General features: G+C 44.2%; 1 protein-coding gene across 1 annotated transcript in view; it reads right to left on the reverse strand.

Moving 5' to 3' along the window:
* Nucleotides 1–16,299, reverse strand: part of lhfpl3 (LHFPL tetraspan subfamily member 3) — a 38,702-nt gene that overhangs the window by 20,509 nt on the left and 1,894 nt on the right. The window lies entirely within an intron of this gene.

Below are 16,299 nucleotides of genomic sequence, written 5' to 3' on the forward strand. Positions count from 1 at the left end.
AATCTAACCCACCATCCTGATGTTTTTCTGTATGGGTGGCCCCAGCGGGAATCTAACCCACAATCCTGATGTTTCTCTGTATGGGTGGCCCCAGTGGGAATCTAACCCACAATCCTGATGTTTTTCTGTATGGGTGGCCCCAGTGGGAATCTAACCCACAATCCTGATGTTTTTCTGTATGGGTGGCCCCAGTGGGAATCTAACCCACAATCCTGATGTTTTTCTGTATGGCTGGCCCCAGTTGGAGTCTAACCCACAATCCTGACGTTGCAAGTGCTGTGCTCTATCAACTAGGCATGCAGGACCATGCTCTTGTATTTGCAGGATCTTATATAAAAAAAAACTGTCTCCCAAGGCAGCATAGTGTAGATTATCGTAACATGCAACAACAAAATGGCCCATTGTCAGATACAGCAATAGAAAAAACGTCTGTCATTCATCAAAACATAAATCTGCATGAATCATTATGATAATCCTCATAGGCATAAATATTGTTTTTCTGGTTTAAATCCCTCTATGAAGGCCCACTGACTGACCTCCTCTGGTTTAAATCCCTCTATGAAAGCCCACTGACTGAACTCCTCTGGTTTAAATCCCTCTATGAAGGCCCACTGACTGACCTCCTCTGGTTTAAATCCCTCTATGAAAGCCCACTGACTGACCTCCTCTGGTTTAAATCCCTCTATGAAAACCCACTGACTGAACCCCTCTGGTTTAAATCCCTCTATGAAAGCCCACTGAATGATCCCCTCTGGTTTAAATCCCTCTATGAAAGCCCACTGACTGACCTCCTCCGGTTTAAATCCCTCTATGAAAGCCCACTGACTGACCTCCTCTGGTTTAAATCCCTCTATGAAAGCCCACTGACTGTCCCCCTCTGGTTTAAATCCCTCTATGAAAGCCCACTGACTGACCCCCTCTGGTTTAAATCCCTCTATGAAAGCCCACTGACTGACCGCACTGGAAGCAATAGTTGACCAAGGAGAGTAAAAAAACATTTCCACCAATCAGAATAGTCAGTAATTGCCACCAATGGTGCCTTCTCCCACTGAGATCTGTTTAGAGGTGGCAGAAGCAGATGCATCGTCATGGTGACTGGCGGCCTACTGTCAATCCTGTGATCTGTACAGGAAATGACATGTTATGTGCATGTGGGTGACTACAGCCAAAGATTGTTTATTATATTGACAAGATAGTCAAGTGACCACTCTAACAATGGAAATGCATGTCCTCAAAGATGGAAGGCAGGCGAGATCAGGTGGGGCCACTCTAGCCAATGAGAGGACATATATGCATGTGAACAAGATGGATAGATAGAGGACTCATCTTTGTATCTGTGCCATTATAGAATCTGTCACAGCATGGGCTCCATTTTAAAGTAGTCAATTTTCTTCTTCTTCCTCTTCTTCTTCTTCATTGGCTGATTGCTCCCAACGCATAGGAATCCACACCCAGATGACTACTATAAAATGGTGGAAGCCCTCAATGGCAATGTCCATGCTAAAATGGGTTATATCCATGATGAGTCCTCTATGACAACATGCTCTGATATAAAGTTGCAGAAATGCCATGTGCGTCCACTTATATCAGTGTATTCATAACTTAACCATTACGAAACTTCTATTCAATCAAATAAGCCACACACAGCAAATCAGCCATTACATTTTTTGTTGACACGCTCATACTCTAAAAATTACTAATTTCATTGGCTTATTTTCATGGACAGATTAGCCGAGAGAGTCACACACTCCTGACACTGTGACAGAGCCCGACATGATTCACACAGCCAGCTATCTCCCATTTCCTCTCCCTCTCTCTCTCATTTTCCACTTCCTCTCTTTTCCTCTCTTTAATTCCCTCATTCTCCCTCTCTCTCTCGATCAGTCACTCTTTCTTCACATCTCATGAGTAAACCCAACCCTGCCATATGCCTCAATCCCTCTAAAGAGTCACGGACACTCACACTCAACCCCTCGCTCAGATATGACAAGCCCTTTATCATACTCATAAAGAGCTGTAGTATTACAGTAGCCTGACACATTGCACAGAGGACACCGTTTCCCATGAATGAGGGCGTAAGAGCAGAAGAGGTGATTGGGAACAGGTGTTACAATTAACTACCGGCGACTGCCAGCAGACCCGCCGAGTACCGAGCGTCTGCCAACGAGGAGCCACAGTGACAAGAAATGCAGCCTCACAGGGAAAACAACATTTGTTGACGCACTGTGTAATCATGTGCGTAGAGATGAAGAAAAAATGTAATAAATGAATATAAATAAATAAATAAATAAAAAGAATCAGCATTTTTTGATGTGCTTCCATGAGAGGGAATGAGTAGTAGTATAGTATCATAAAGTAACAAGGCTTTTTGGACGGGACCCAGCTACAGACTGGGGACTGCTTACTGACTGTGCTGAATGAGCAGCAATAGAAAAGCAATTTCCTCCACTCTGATGGAGAGCTGCAAGCCTCCAAGATAATTCCCCCACAGGGTTACTTCTTCATCACCAATCAACCCAGGTGTCTCATCAATGCTTGATGTCTAACAAAAATCCTTTCCCCGAGTTTTTAGTTTAACAGAAAGAGATGGGCCCTAGTATAGCCTCATCATCTCTCCATTAAATTTGAAGAACTTCATCAAATCAAATGTATTTATATAGCCCATCACTATTCAGCGGGTATATCACTATTCAGCGTGGATCCATCTTTTCTATCCCAAGTTCCTCAGATGTGGTGACAGGGATCTGGAAGTGGAAGATGGCGAAGGCAGTTCCTGTGAATGTTCTAGATGTTCTCCCCCCCCCCCCCCCCCCCCCGTTTCCATGGCAACCCAGGGAAGCGAGCGAGCCAAGCTCGGAAAGAATATTGACTGCAGAGCTGGCAGCGAACAACAGTGAAACAGTGCATCTCTCTCTCAGCCACGCATCCTCCGAGCCGTAACCCTCATAAAACAGGTCTGTGTTAATGAACTGGGTTACAGCTAGATCAACACAAAAATAACTTAACTACAATGCTAAACCACAAGCTATAACATAGACGATCTCATTAAAGTATCTCATTAAAGATAAGTATGTTGCTTGAACCCAGAGGAGATTGTAGAATAAGTCACAAGTGCAGCAATGCACATCCAGGCTCCCTTACGTATCAACCACACTTTCCCCGAGACCAATATACTGTGTTTATCAGATAACCTCTGCTGTTGTGCTGCTCGGCGAGTGCCGAAGCCGTCTGATGTCCTCACAACACAGACGTAATTTGTACAAGTTTTTTTTGCCCACAGTCTTGGCAGGGCTCGCTTTGAAAGAAACACTCTGTCAACATCATTAGCTGTTTCTTTCACAGAGGGAACATTGTTCCTCAAAACCAGCTCAGCCCGGTACTACCAGTCCTTTAGATATTGCACCAATTAATAAAAATGTCTTGGCTTAAAGAGATCCAGATCCCTTTAAATATACACCGTATCACATACAGTTGGTGCTAATTTCCCACTGGACACAGCGGTCAGTTCAACGTCTAGTTTTGATTTACATTTGGTTGAGTTGTCAACTAACGTAAATTTAACGTGAAATTAAAAATGTCACAATGTCATTGGATTTAGGTTAAAAGTTGGGAGGAAAAAAAACCTAAATGCCCTGACGTTGATTACTTTTTACAAATCCAATCAGTTTTCCACATTGATGTAACGTCACCCCAATGCTTTTTATTAATTGAAATGACATTGGAACTACATTGATTCATCCTGTTTTTGCCCAGTGGCTAGTGTCCCATTCATATGACTGCATTTGCCTTCCTTCACAGTAATTACTGCTCGGGGGTAATTCCCCAAGCGGTGTTAGTGGCTTACTTAACAATGACAGGGTGCTCCAGGAAAAACATCCCTGCTGGTTGTTTATTAGACTCCTATGCCAGGTCCCGGTCTCTGTGGCTGGCTAACAATAGGCTGTCATGTTTCCCTTCAACTCTGAGGTCAGCTGACCACCTACATCTTCACAGGCTACTTCTCCCAGAAGGTGAGAGACTTGGTGATCGCTAGGGTAATACATACGGGAGGCACGGCAATATGCCAGCCAAGCCCAGGAAAACCCAATCTATTATGATATATTGATTGATGAGCAGATTAAAATGAAGGGCGTCAAAATGCTGGGAGATGATGAGGCGTGAGGATAACATGGAGAATGAGATTGTCCTCAGGGCTTGGGTTTTAGTGTACACTTGAAAGAGGTGTTCGAAACAATGACTGATTGATTAGCCATGGGTCAGGAGGAGCAGGGGAGGAAGAGAGAGACCGGATGAGTAGGATGAGGCGTACACGCTCCAACACAGTGGATGGCTGCCCAGGTCCAGCACATCAGGGGAGGAAGAGAGAGACCGGATGAGTAGGATGAGGCGTACACGCTCCAACACAGTGGATGGCTGCCCAGGTCCAGCACATCAGGGGAGCAAGAGAGAGACCGGATGAGTAGGATGAGGCGTACACGCTCCAACACAGTGGATGGCTGCCCAGGTCCAGCACATCAGGGGAGGAAGAGAGAGACCGGATGAGTAGGATGAGGTGTACACGCTCCAACACAGTGGATGGCTGCCCAGGTCCAGCACATCAATGGATTTGCCCTTTGTCCTCCTTTGGTTGGCGTGGAAACTTAAAATGGATGCCACAGGCGAGGACTGAGAAGTAATGAATAAAAAAGTTAAAAAAGGTCTCTGAAAACTTTGGCTAGTACGAGACGAGTCACCACTGCCCACACAGTCAGATATCAAGCACACAGTCTCTTAAAGATGAGCAGTTTACAGGTGGCATTGTTGTTTTCTAGACCTGAGTAACTGGGCCAAGTAGTCTTACCCTCGCTGCATCTCATTCATTCCCCATTAATCACCCAACAACAGAACAGCCAGGTGTCATAACCAGCCGGGTGGAGAGACTGATGATGACAGAAACAGGAACTACGTGACAGTCTCTTAACAAAGCAAACTCAGACACGCCAACATCACACACACACACGATGCTGCTGCTGCCGCCTCGCTGCTTTTTTAATGGTTCACCATGCCCTTGTCCCTCCCTCCTTCTTCCCTTCCTCTCTCTGGAAGAGGGGGATACATCTAACCCCTGCCTCCTTTGCTTGGCTCTGGTGATCCAGGAGATAAATACAGTTTGGAAATCTATAAAGCCAACTTCTCTGGACGCTGGCTGGGACATAGAGACTGGAGGAGACGTGGGGGTCAATACATCTATAGCTTATCACTACTTAGACTACAACAACACTGTCTGGATTGATGGATCAAACAGCGATTTTATCTAACAGCTGATCTCATGGAATAAAAGGTTGAGAGCAGAAGGTTTGGTGGCGAGAAGAGTTCACCATGCTGTATGCTAGATGTGCTTGTCATAGTTCATCAACATGGCCAATACAAGTCTACGTTAATGGAGAGCTTCATAGCCCTCATTTCAGGATTTTGAAGCCTCCTCAGGAATATCCAGCATAAGAAACAGATCTTGTTCACGCCTGTTTTCATGTGTGTGTCTTGTGGTTTGTTTGTTGGCACATGTAGGCCAAGGTCTGAGTTTTTGACAATAATGATCTCAATTTCAATCAGAACACCCTCATATCAAATCAAATCCCATTTTATTTGTCACATGTGCCGAATACAACAGGTGTAGACCTTACAGTGAAATGCTAACTTACAAGCCCTTAACAAACTATGCAGTGAAGGGAAAAAAAGTATTAAGAAAGTATTTACTAAAATAAACTGAAGTAAATAAATAAATAAAATAACAAATAATTAAGGAGCAACAATAAAATAACAGTAGCGAAGCTATGTACAGGGGGTTAGTCGAGGTAATGTGTACTCGTAGGTAGAAGTAAAGTGCATAGATAATAAAACAGAGAGTAGCAGCAGTGTAAAACTGGGGGTGGGGGAGGACAATGCAAATAGTCCAGGTAGCCATTTGAGTAGCTGTTCAGGAGTCTGTTCTCTCTGCTACCGCAGTCTATGACTTGGGTGGCTGTAGTCTTTGGCAATTATTTTGGCCTTCCTCTGACACCGCCTGGTATAGAGGTCCTGGATGGCAGGAAGCTTGGACCCAGCGATGTACTGGGCCGTACACACTACCCTCTGTAGTGCCTTGAGGTCAGAGGCCGAGCAGTTGCCATACCAGGAGGTGATGCAACCAGTCAGAATGCTCTCGAGGGTGCAGCTGTAGGACCCATGTCAAATCTTTTCAGTCTCCTGAAGTGGAATAGCCATTGTCGTGCCCTCTTCAGGACTGTCTTGGTGCGTTTGGACCATGATAGTTTGTTGGTGATGTGGACACCAAGGAACTTGAAGCTCTCAACCTGCTCCACGACAGCCCCGTCGATGAGAATGGGAGCGTGCTCTGTCCTCCTTTTTCTGTATGCAAATTTGAGTGGGTCTAGGGTTTCTGGGATAATGGTGTTGTGAGCCATGACCAGCCTTTCAAAGCACTTCAAGGCTACAGACGTGAGTGCTACAGATAGGTAGTCATTTAGGCAGGTTACCTTGGTGTTCTTGGGCACAGGGACTACGGTGGTCTGCTTGAAACATGTTGGTATTACAGACTCGGTCAGGGACAGGCTGAAAATGTCAGTGAAGACTCTTGCCAGTTGGCATGCTTGGAGTATACGTCCTGGTAATCCGTCTGGCCCTGTTGACCTGTTTACTCACATCGGCTACGGAGAGTGTGATCACACAGTCGTCCGGAACAGCTGATGCGCTCATGCATGCTTCAGTGTTGCTTGCCTCGAAGCGAGCACAGAAGTTATTTCGCTCATCTGGTTGGCTCATGTCACTGGGCAGCTCGCGGGTGTGCTTCCCTTTGTAGTCTGTAAAAGTTTTCAAACCCTGCCACATCCGACAAGCGTCGTAGCCGGTGTAGTTCAATTCAATCTTAATCCTGTATTGACGCTTTGCCTGTTTGATAGTTCATCGGAGGGCATGACGGGATTTCTTATAAGCGTCTGGGTTAGAGTCACGCTCCTTGAAAGCAGCAGCTCTACACTTTAGCTCAGTGTGGATGTTGGCTTGCAATCCTCCCCCTTTTTCCTCCAAACATAACGATGGTCATTATGGCCAAACAGTTCTATTTTTGTTTCATCAGACCAGAGGACATTCAAAGTACGACCTTTGTTCCCATGTGCAGTTGCAAACCTTAGTCTGGCAATTTTTATAGCGGTTTTGGAGCAGTGGCATCTTCCTTGGTGAGCGGCCTGTCAGGTTATGTCAAAATAGGACTCTTTTTATTGTGGATATAGATACTTCTTGTACCTGTTTCCTCCAGCATCTTCACAAAGTCCTTTGCTGTTGTTCTGGGATTGATTTGCACTTTTCGCACCAAAGTTTGTTCATCTCTAGGAGACAGAACGCATCTCCTTCCTGAGCGGTATGACGGTTGCATGGTCCCATGGACTTCAGGTGTTTGAAAATTGCTCCAAGGAAAAACCAGACTTGTGGAGGTCTACAAAAGAATTCTGAGGTCTTGGCTGATTTCTTTTGATTTTCCCATGATGTCAAGCAAAGAGGCACTGAGTTTGAAGGTAGACCTTGAAATACATCCACAGGTGTGACAGTGAATTATAAGTGAAATAATCTGTCTGTAAACAATTGTTGCAAAAATTACTTGTGTCATGCACAAAGTAGATATCCTAACCAACTTGCAAAAACTATAGTTTGTTAACAAGAAATGTGTGGAGTGGTTGAAAAACACGTTTTTATGACTCCAACCTAAGTGTTTGTAAACTTTTGACTTCAACTGTATATACGGTCACTGTGGGGACGACATCATCGATGCACTTAATGATGAAGCCAGTGACTGATGTGGTTTACACCTCAATGCCATCAGAAGAATCCCAGAACATATTCCAGTCTGTGCTAGCAAAACAGTTCTGTAGTTTAGCATCTGTGTCATCTGACCACTTCCTTATTGAGCAAGTCACAGCTGTTTCCTGCTTTAGTTTTAGCTTGTAAGCAGGAATCAGGAGGATAGAGTTATGGTCAGATTTGCCAAAAGGAGAGTGAGGGAGAGCTTTGTATGCATCTCTGTGTGTGGTGGTCTAGAGTTTTTTCCCTCTGGTTGCACATTTAACATGTTGGTAGAAATGAGGTAAAAACAGATTTATGTTTCCCTGCATTAAAGTCCACGGCCACTAGGAGCTCTGTCTCTGGATGAGTATTTTATTGTTTGCTTATGGCCGTATACAGCTCGCTGAGTGCCGTCTTAGTGTCAGCATTGGTTTGTGGTGGTAAATGACAGCTATGAAAAATATAGATGAAAACTCTCTTGGTAAATAGTGTGGTCTACAGCTTATCATGAGATACTCTACCTCAGGCGAGCAAAACCTTGAGACTTCCTTAATATTAGATTAATATTAGATGGAATGTATATTATCCATGTCGTCGTTCAGCTACGACTCGGTGAAACATAAGATATTACAGTTTTTAATGTCCGGTTAGTCGGAAAAGTCTTGATCGGAGCTCATCCATTTTGTTATCCAATGGTTGCACATTGGCTTATAGGACTGATGGTCGAGGGGGATTCCTCACTCACCGATGGATCCTTACAAGCCACCCCGACCTATGTCCCCGATATCTCAGTCGCTTCCTCATGCGAATGACAGGGATGCGGGCCTTGTCAGGTGTCTGAAGTAAATCCTTCGCGTCCGACTCGTAAAAAAATAAATATCTTCGTCCAGTACAAGGTGAGTCATCACTGTCCTGATATCCAGAAGCTCTTTTCGGTCATAAGAGACAATGGCAGAAACATTATGTAGAAAATAAGTTACAAATCATGAGAAAAAGCACACGCAATAGCACAACTGGTTGGGAGCCCGTAAAATGGGAGCCATCTCCTCCGGCGCCATCATGTCTTTATCTGTAGTTAATTGTTAGCCTTTTTCCTCTAGTCATAATTAAACAACTCTAAACTGTCATAATTTCTTAATTATGAAGTCAGGAAGGGAAATGCTCAGGACTGGGTTTTTTACAAGAAAGCTGACAGGGAGAGAGAAGAGAGAGAGGTCTCTATAGACCTTCTCACCTGTGGTTGAGCAGTGAGATGCTGCTTGCTGGAATGGGCTGCAGCATTGTGTTTGAGTTCATGTGATTCCAAAGAGCAACTGAGTTTATTTTCCACCTGCTATCCCCTGCTTACAGCAGATATGAATGTATTTGCACGACTCAGGATTGCATTTCATCTAAAATTGCTCCCACAGGGCAACTTGAAATACCAAACGCCTTCAAAGCCTTTCATTCATATTTGACGCAACTATAATTTATTCACAAACCAGAGTTACGCAGTGTTATTGATATGGCTCACGCATTTCTAAAAGACCGAAAGGGATTCAAGATGATTCAACACATTCTACAAGGTCATGTACTTTGCATCTCGGCATTCTGCATTTTTTTTAATGGATAAACAATTCTGACAGTGAGATCTCAATTGTGAATGCACTTTCTGCTAAGGTTCACAGACCTGGGGGAAATTCAGCCCAGAGAAAGTCACTCAATTGTGGTTCTATCGAGAAATCCTTGTTAGACACACCAAAGTTAAAGTCATGTCTTTCACATACGTACATGTATACATTAAGTACACAATTCTGAAACTAAATGCCCTGATTTCTAGTCTTATCTTTAGCGGTTGCTTTTCCATGGTTCTCTTGCTTCAGGTTGTCTGCGTTAGGGAATCTCCTGCTTGTAAAACAGGATTTCTTAAACTATGGGGTCGGGACCCAAAGTGGGCATGGGCATGTGAAAGGTGGGTCGCAGTTATGAGAATACATCTATCATCACACAGTATTTTGTTCTTAATTTGGGTCGTTGGATGACGATTTGGGTCACGGGAGAATGGTCAATTTCACATTTGGGTCTCACGCTGAAAAGGTTTAAGAACCCCTGCTGTAGAAGATTAAGTTGTTGATATATAGATATCTAAGCGCTGGGGAGGATGAGCTTGACAGGGCCAGAGCTGCAATCAGGACCTCAGGGTCTGCTCCTCCTCTGTAGCAGCACTAATGATCTCTATGGAACCAGGGTAATCAATTCTTAATGAACTGTGGAAAGACTTCTGTCTGTCACCTGACATGTCTACTGCTGCCATCTTAAGTCCTACACCACCACCACCATCTCCTAGGGAGATTACAACCTAGCTAGCTAGTTACCATGGAGGTTTCTGGGACGATCTGACGTTTTAACGTGTCACTCTGATCTTAAAAGCGCATCTCAGCAGACATTTGGTGCACCACTGCTAAATGAATGTAGGACAAACACTGACATTTGATGTTCTTGTCAATGCTCTATTATAGCTTTATTTGAGCACATACGTCAACACTTGACCATAGCAAAAAGGTTTTGTCTAGCTGCAGTAAGACTAACTTAAAAATTACAAGTCAGTTGTGTCAACTTATTTTTACAATACTACAGTAGATGATAGCTACTTATACAAGTGACCTACAATTAAGTTCTACATTTGGCATAAACCCACCTGCTTTAAATAAGTAAGCTTCTCTCACAATGATCAGGGTTAGCTGAGTTATATCAAAGAGAGAGAATGGAGAGAGAAAGTGAGAGACAGGCAGTATTGTCTCTTCTTGGGTGAAGCTTATGCTCCTTGAGATTATCACTTTCCCCTGCTAGGGGATTTGTCTCTGATCCCTTGTGCAGTGGTGGGTAGCCTAGCTATTTAGTGACGCTCCCTTGGGGACGGATGATACAGATGTAGGATCTTAATTTGATCACCCTGTTGCAGGAGAACTTAACTGCAATGCAGGAAATGTCAAACTTGTAGTTTATTTGAGGTTTATTAAAAACCTTCGGATGTTTGTAATTTCCACTTCAGATTTACTTACGAAAAATGTATCAACAAATGTCCATTAATTATAATCCACATAATCATTCACATTTCCTATTGCTACAGGATTATTTTCCTGCTGTAGCATGCTGGCACTGTAGCAGACTAAACAAGATCTCTATTGCAGAGTAGAACATTTGCAGAGTACTGTAGAGCATTCATAGATTGCTCATTCTACCCACGATTAATTACCCAGGTAGTGCTGGCAAATACTGTGCACGCAAAACTCCCAAAGGATAACTGTCAAATTTGTAGGAATACACAGACAAAGCCACACGCACGCACACGCACACACACACACACAGTAGACAAAAGTGTTAAACAAATCAAAATATATTTAAAATTTGAGATTCTACAAAGTAGCCACTCTTTGCCTTGATGACAGCTTTGCACACTCTTTGCATTCTCAACCAACTTCATGAGGTAGTCACCTGGAATGCATTTCAGTTAACAGGTGTGCCTTGTTAAAAGTTCATTTGTGGAATTTCCTTCCTTCTTAATGCGTTTGAGCCATCAGTTGTGTTGTGGCATGGTAGGGTTGGTATACAGAAGATAGCCCTATTTGGTAAAAGACCAAGCCCATATTTTGGCAATAACAGCTCAAATAAGCAAAGAGAAATGACAGTCCATCATTACTTTAAGACATGAAGGACAGTCAATGCGGGAAATTCCAAGAGCTTTGAAAGTTTCTTCAAGTGCAGTCGCTATTTTATCAAAGTAATTGTGTGCACCAATACGATAAGATCACAACATCTTTAAAACAATTTCCCACATCTGAATAATAAGACTGCATATAAACCATCAGATCCAATAATGGCATCTACAGTTATCGCAGATGCACAACCATGGGTGATTCTCTCCTCTTAGCACAAACCCATCTTATGGGTTATTGGCAGGTACAGGATGTGTCAGAATGACATCCTAAATCTGGCACTGTATCTGCCACCTCTAATCCACAGGAAGACACATAAAACACCTCCTGCTCTGACGCCTTCACACCTCCTAACGTACAACGTCTGCTTTCTGATTTATTTACCAGCTGACAGTTCTATTAAGAGGCATGCTATAATGATCATTGAGAGCAGGGTTTGAGAAAGCACACATTTCATGCCTGGCAGGCACACCATCTAACTTCCTGATGACTGCATTGGAGGCTTATATGTCCATTGGCCCATTGTACATAACATTACACTCTAAAAGGATGATGTGTGTGTGGCTGACAGTGGGGCCTGGTCCGGTGCTTTGCTGAATGGGGAGGGAACGGAGAGAGGGATGAGTTGAAGAGGAGAGAGATAGAGGGGTGGGCCCCTTTTCTCTCTCTCTGGAGTATACTGTGGGAGAGTCTCTGATCTGTGGAGAATGCTGTGGGAGAGTCTCTGATCTGTGGAGAATGCTGTGGGAGAGTCTCTGATCTGTGGAGAATGCTGTGGGAGAGTCTCTGATCTGTGGAGTATGCTGTGGGAGAGTCTCTGATCTGTGGAGTATGCTGTGGGAGAGTCTCTGATCTGTGGAGTATGCTGTGGGGGGCTCAGTGGGCTTGCAAAGAGCTGGAGAAGTGAGCCGGCTTTCATCAGCCCCATTCACAACTCCTCTTGATGTCCCACCACACTACTACTGCTGTCCTCCAAAACTCTGACTAATGGCGCTAGAGTGAGTGTGTGTAGCTGGGACTCCTGTTTGGTCATGTTACATCATCTCCCTAATCATCTCAGGCCCAGCCAGCCAGTCCATCACGCTACCACTAACAGGAAGGATAAGTGCTGGTTGATGCCATTAGCTATTGACTTTAGTGGTACTATGACACACACAACAACTGCCCACTGGCTTAGTGCACAACCATGTAACGTTGTGAGTGGAGAGGGAGGCTAAGCTCTCATTTATGGCAGGTCATATTCAGTTCAGAAAGACATTGGTGAAATATGTAGCCTGGTCCCAGATCTGTCTGGGCCCCGAGCTTGAACTTCTAATGGCATGGCTTTCTTCCTGACCTCATCTCTTGATAGTACTTTTCAGCATCAATATTTTAACTCTTCTTATCTCTGTTTTTTTTCTGCAAATCCTTCTTTGTGACCATCACTTTCCATGTTCTTTAATGTGCTTCTATCTTTTCCTCCCTGCTGGTCTTCATCCCCTCCCTTAGTTGACATCTCTTATCCACCTCCTCTCTTTCCCCCAACAAGGCACCATGTGATGTCTCTCACTTGCCTCTATTTTAAAGAATTGTGAGAAATGAAGAGCCACACTGTGCAAAGATCCCCAACAGCCACAGTACTGTATGAGTGCTGAACAGACTGTGTGTATTTAAACGCCAAATCATGCATAGGCACGAGTTGGCCCAATCCCCAGACTGAGGGATTGTGACAGACACCTATGATAAATTAAAGACACGGTAAAGAGAGCAAACACACACATACACACACACACACACACACGCACACACGTGCACACGCACACACACCCGAATAAATAGACCAACAAACAGTACTGCCTGTAAGCAGCAGAGGAGCCAGACGGTGACAGCAGCTGTCTCCCATTAGAAACCAGAAACCTCTGGATCAATAAACCACGAGCAACCAAATGGGCCTTTTAATGTTTGATGTTAATGCCAGCTTCTGTCTCAGGGGGCCCATTGGACCAGTACTGATTGCAGCAATGTGCGGCCACTTACCCGTATGGGCAGCCTAGTAGTCCAAACCGAGCCAGGAAACAGGTCGTTGAAATGCCTCCACAACACACTCAAGAGTCCCCCTGGTTCCTTTGTTTGCTTGTGGAAGCCATATCCAAACGGAGCAAGGAGCCCCTGCCGAATACATGAATGATAATCACCTTCCTGTGTGTTCAGGCATTTGCCTTGGTGAGGATCGGAAATAGGGATGGTCAGCGGAGTTCTTGTTTCCATCCAGGATGGCGAGCCGAGCACCAATCTGCTACCTCACTAGAGCCAGACAGGCAGGCATTGTCATGCTGCCAGAGCCGACCCATCCATCACATCCTCCACTAGAGTGGAGAAGCGCCTGGCATTTGGTGGAAGTTGTCACAGGACGAGTGAGATTATCATCGACCGACCATGCAGTGTGGTTGTCATGGAGGGGGCTGCCTGTCAGTCTTAGTTTGGGAGTTAATTGGTCCACAGTGAGGGGGTGGTCAAGGCAACACAAGGGGGAAGGGAGCGAGAGGGAGGCTGGAGGGAGGCAGGGCGGATGGTCCAGCTGCTCCAGTTTGCAGACAACTACTGAGTGCAGACTGGGCATGTCTACCTGAGAAGTGCTGTGTGCAGTGGGCCAGTTAAGCAGATTATTCAACAGTGTTAATCGTAGTAAGGAGACTTCTTTAGGTATTGTATTGCTGCAGCCTGCAGGGGCGGGAACATGTCAGTTGGTTTCATGTACATTTCCTTGAAAAACACACCTGCACAGAAGCAGACATTTTGAGAGCACTGTTCTAGCGTTGCTGTTCAAATGCCTGCAGGTGGATTGTTCTCATCAGATGTTCAGCTTCTCCTCTGCTTTTAGGGAGAGATGCCTCTTCGCTATGTGCCGTCTTTGACAGCCAGTTACTCCTGGATAAGTCTGACTACACTGAGCCTCGAAGGATTTGACAATCAAACCTGGGATCTGTGGCTGCAATGAGAAAATAAAAGTACACTATATTTCCAATTACTACTCCCCGGGAACGTCTTAATAGCCAATTTCACAGTGACCTCAACATGACATATCTGAGAGAAGGAGAATGGAGAGAGATAGAGATTCAGTGAGTGAGTTGAATGAGGCAGCGACTGCCTGAATGCTGATGATGCATGTCATTGCCACGAGCAAAGTGCTGTGATGGATCAATAAAAGACAAGGAAGCAATGAGCAGCCAACAGGCCCCGAGCACTCAGACCTCTCATTGTCATCTCCAATGTTGACTCCTCACCACACAGCGCTCCATAAAACCATGCTCTGCAGCCTTACGGCGGTATGGTACACTGTGATGCCATGCCTAGGATCTGTCCATATAATCATACTCATTATGATCTAAAATGCTAAACTGATCCTAGATCAGCACTCCTACTCAGAGATCATTTTGTGGATATGGGCTCTTCCCTGTGAGAGAGGGAAACCAACCAAGTGGTTACCACTGACTCCCTCCCACCACAGTGATAAGCAGTGTCTTTCTTTCATGTGGAAAAACAAGGTTAGGATATGAACACCCAGGCTGTGCTCATTGGCCAGGGCTTCTGTTTTAACTTAGTCTGGGACGAGAATGCTGTGGAATCCACCGGATAATCTCCATGCTGGTGTTTATGTTCAACATGAATTTACAGCAAGGCTCCTGCAGCTATACAGACGGATGGTGTTGTGGGTCTCAGACCAAGCAGCATTAACACCATTCATTATGTTTTTTTAATCAGTGGTTTGTGTTACTTGCTACAGAGATGAGTTGAAGGATCATTGCCTTTGATTGATCACTGGTTGATTGTATGCACCCACTTTAAAGCCACAACCTGGAGTCTGTGTGCATTCTTTACCAGTTTAAATTCTGCAAAGTAACTTTCACTGTGATGCTTGTTTACAAGCTTGGGTAAATTCTGATGTATGAGAGAGCATTACATGAAATCATGACATGCAGGTTAAAACTCAAATCAACTTTGCATCAATGATATTCATTTTGGGTGGCTCCAAACACATGAAACATTACTGGATATTTAGCTGGGAGATTAACATTGGGTTGTTATTTTACCTAACATTCATATGGTCCTCCTTTAAGATGGGTATTTGTAGAATGTTGACCTGGAGTCAGACATCATCTTGTGTTTCTCTACTCCAAGGACTCATCTACAGATAAAAAGGGAAACCTAGTTGGTGTTCAGTTATCTTTAATTCATCTCTTATCGTGTGTTTTTCAAGCATCTGTGTGGGTTTGTATCTTCCTGATATACAATAAGGAGGGGACTTGCAGCACCTCCAGCATCTCAAATAGTACCACGTTTGCGCTTGACACGTGCTTGTGTACATTTATTTTTGCAAGGCTTGTACAAGAAACTATGGCCGGTGTGGTTTGCGTGTCTGGCTGTATTTTTTTGTGGTTGTCTTTGTTCCATTAATAGATGTGTTAAAGATAGTGTGACAGTGTATGATGGTTTAAGACAGATCAACAAACATGGCTGTCATCTGCAAGGAGCTTTTGCTCATTTTATAGAAATATATTTGCTTAACCTACGTACTTAACCCCCGACATACACTTCTTATAAAGCTGACGTCAAGTATAACACTATCAACCACACTTAAAGCTAGAATCCGTAATTTAAACAATAGCAAAGGGCATCCCCGTCCGTTCTGCCAAGAATCTAAGGGATTGAGCTGGATAAATGTAACCACTCTCAAATTCATAGACAGAGCTATAGATGCAAGGACTAACCACCAATGATATCGAAAGCATAGTTTTAACCATGTTTTTAG

The sequence above is a fragment of the Oncorhynchus kisutch genome, linkage group LG19 (genome assembly GCF_002021735.2).
Source record: "Oncorhynchus kisutch isolate 150728-3 linkage group LG19, Okis_V2, whole genome shotgun sequence".
Classification (NCBI taxonomy): Eukaryota; Metazoa; Chordata; class Actinopteri; order Salmoniformes; family Salmonidae; genus Oncorhynchus; species Oncorhynchus kisutch.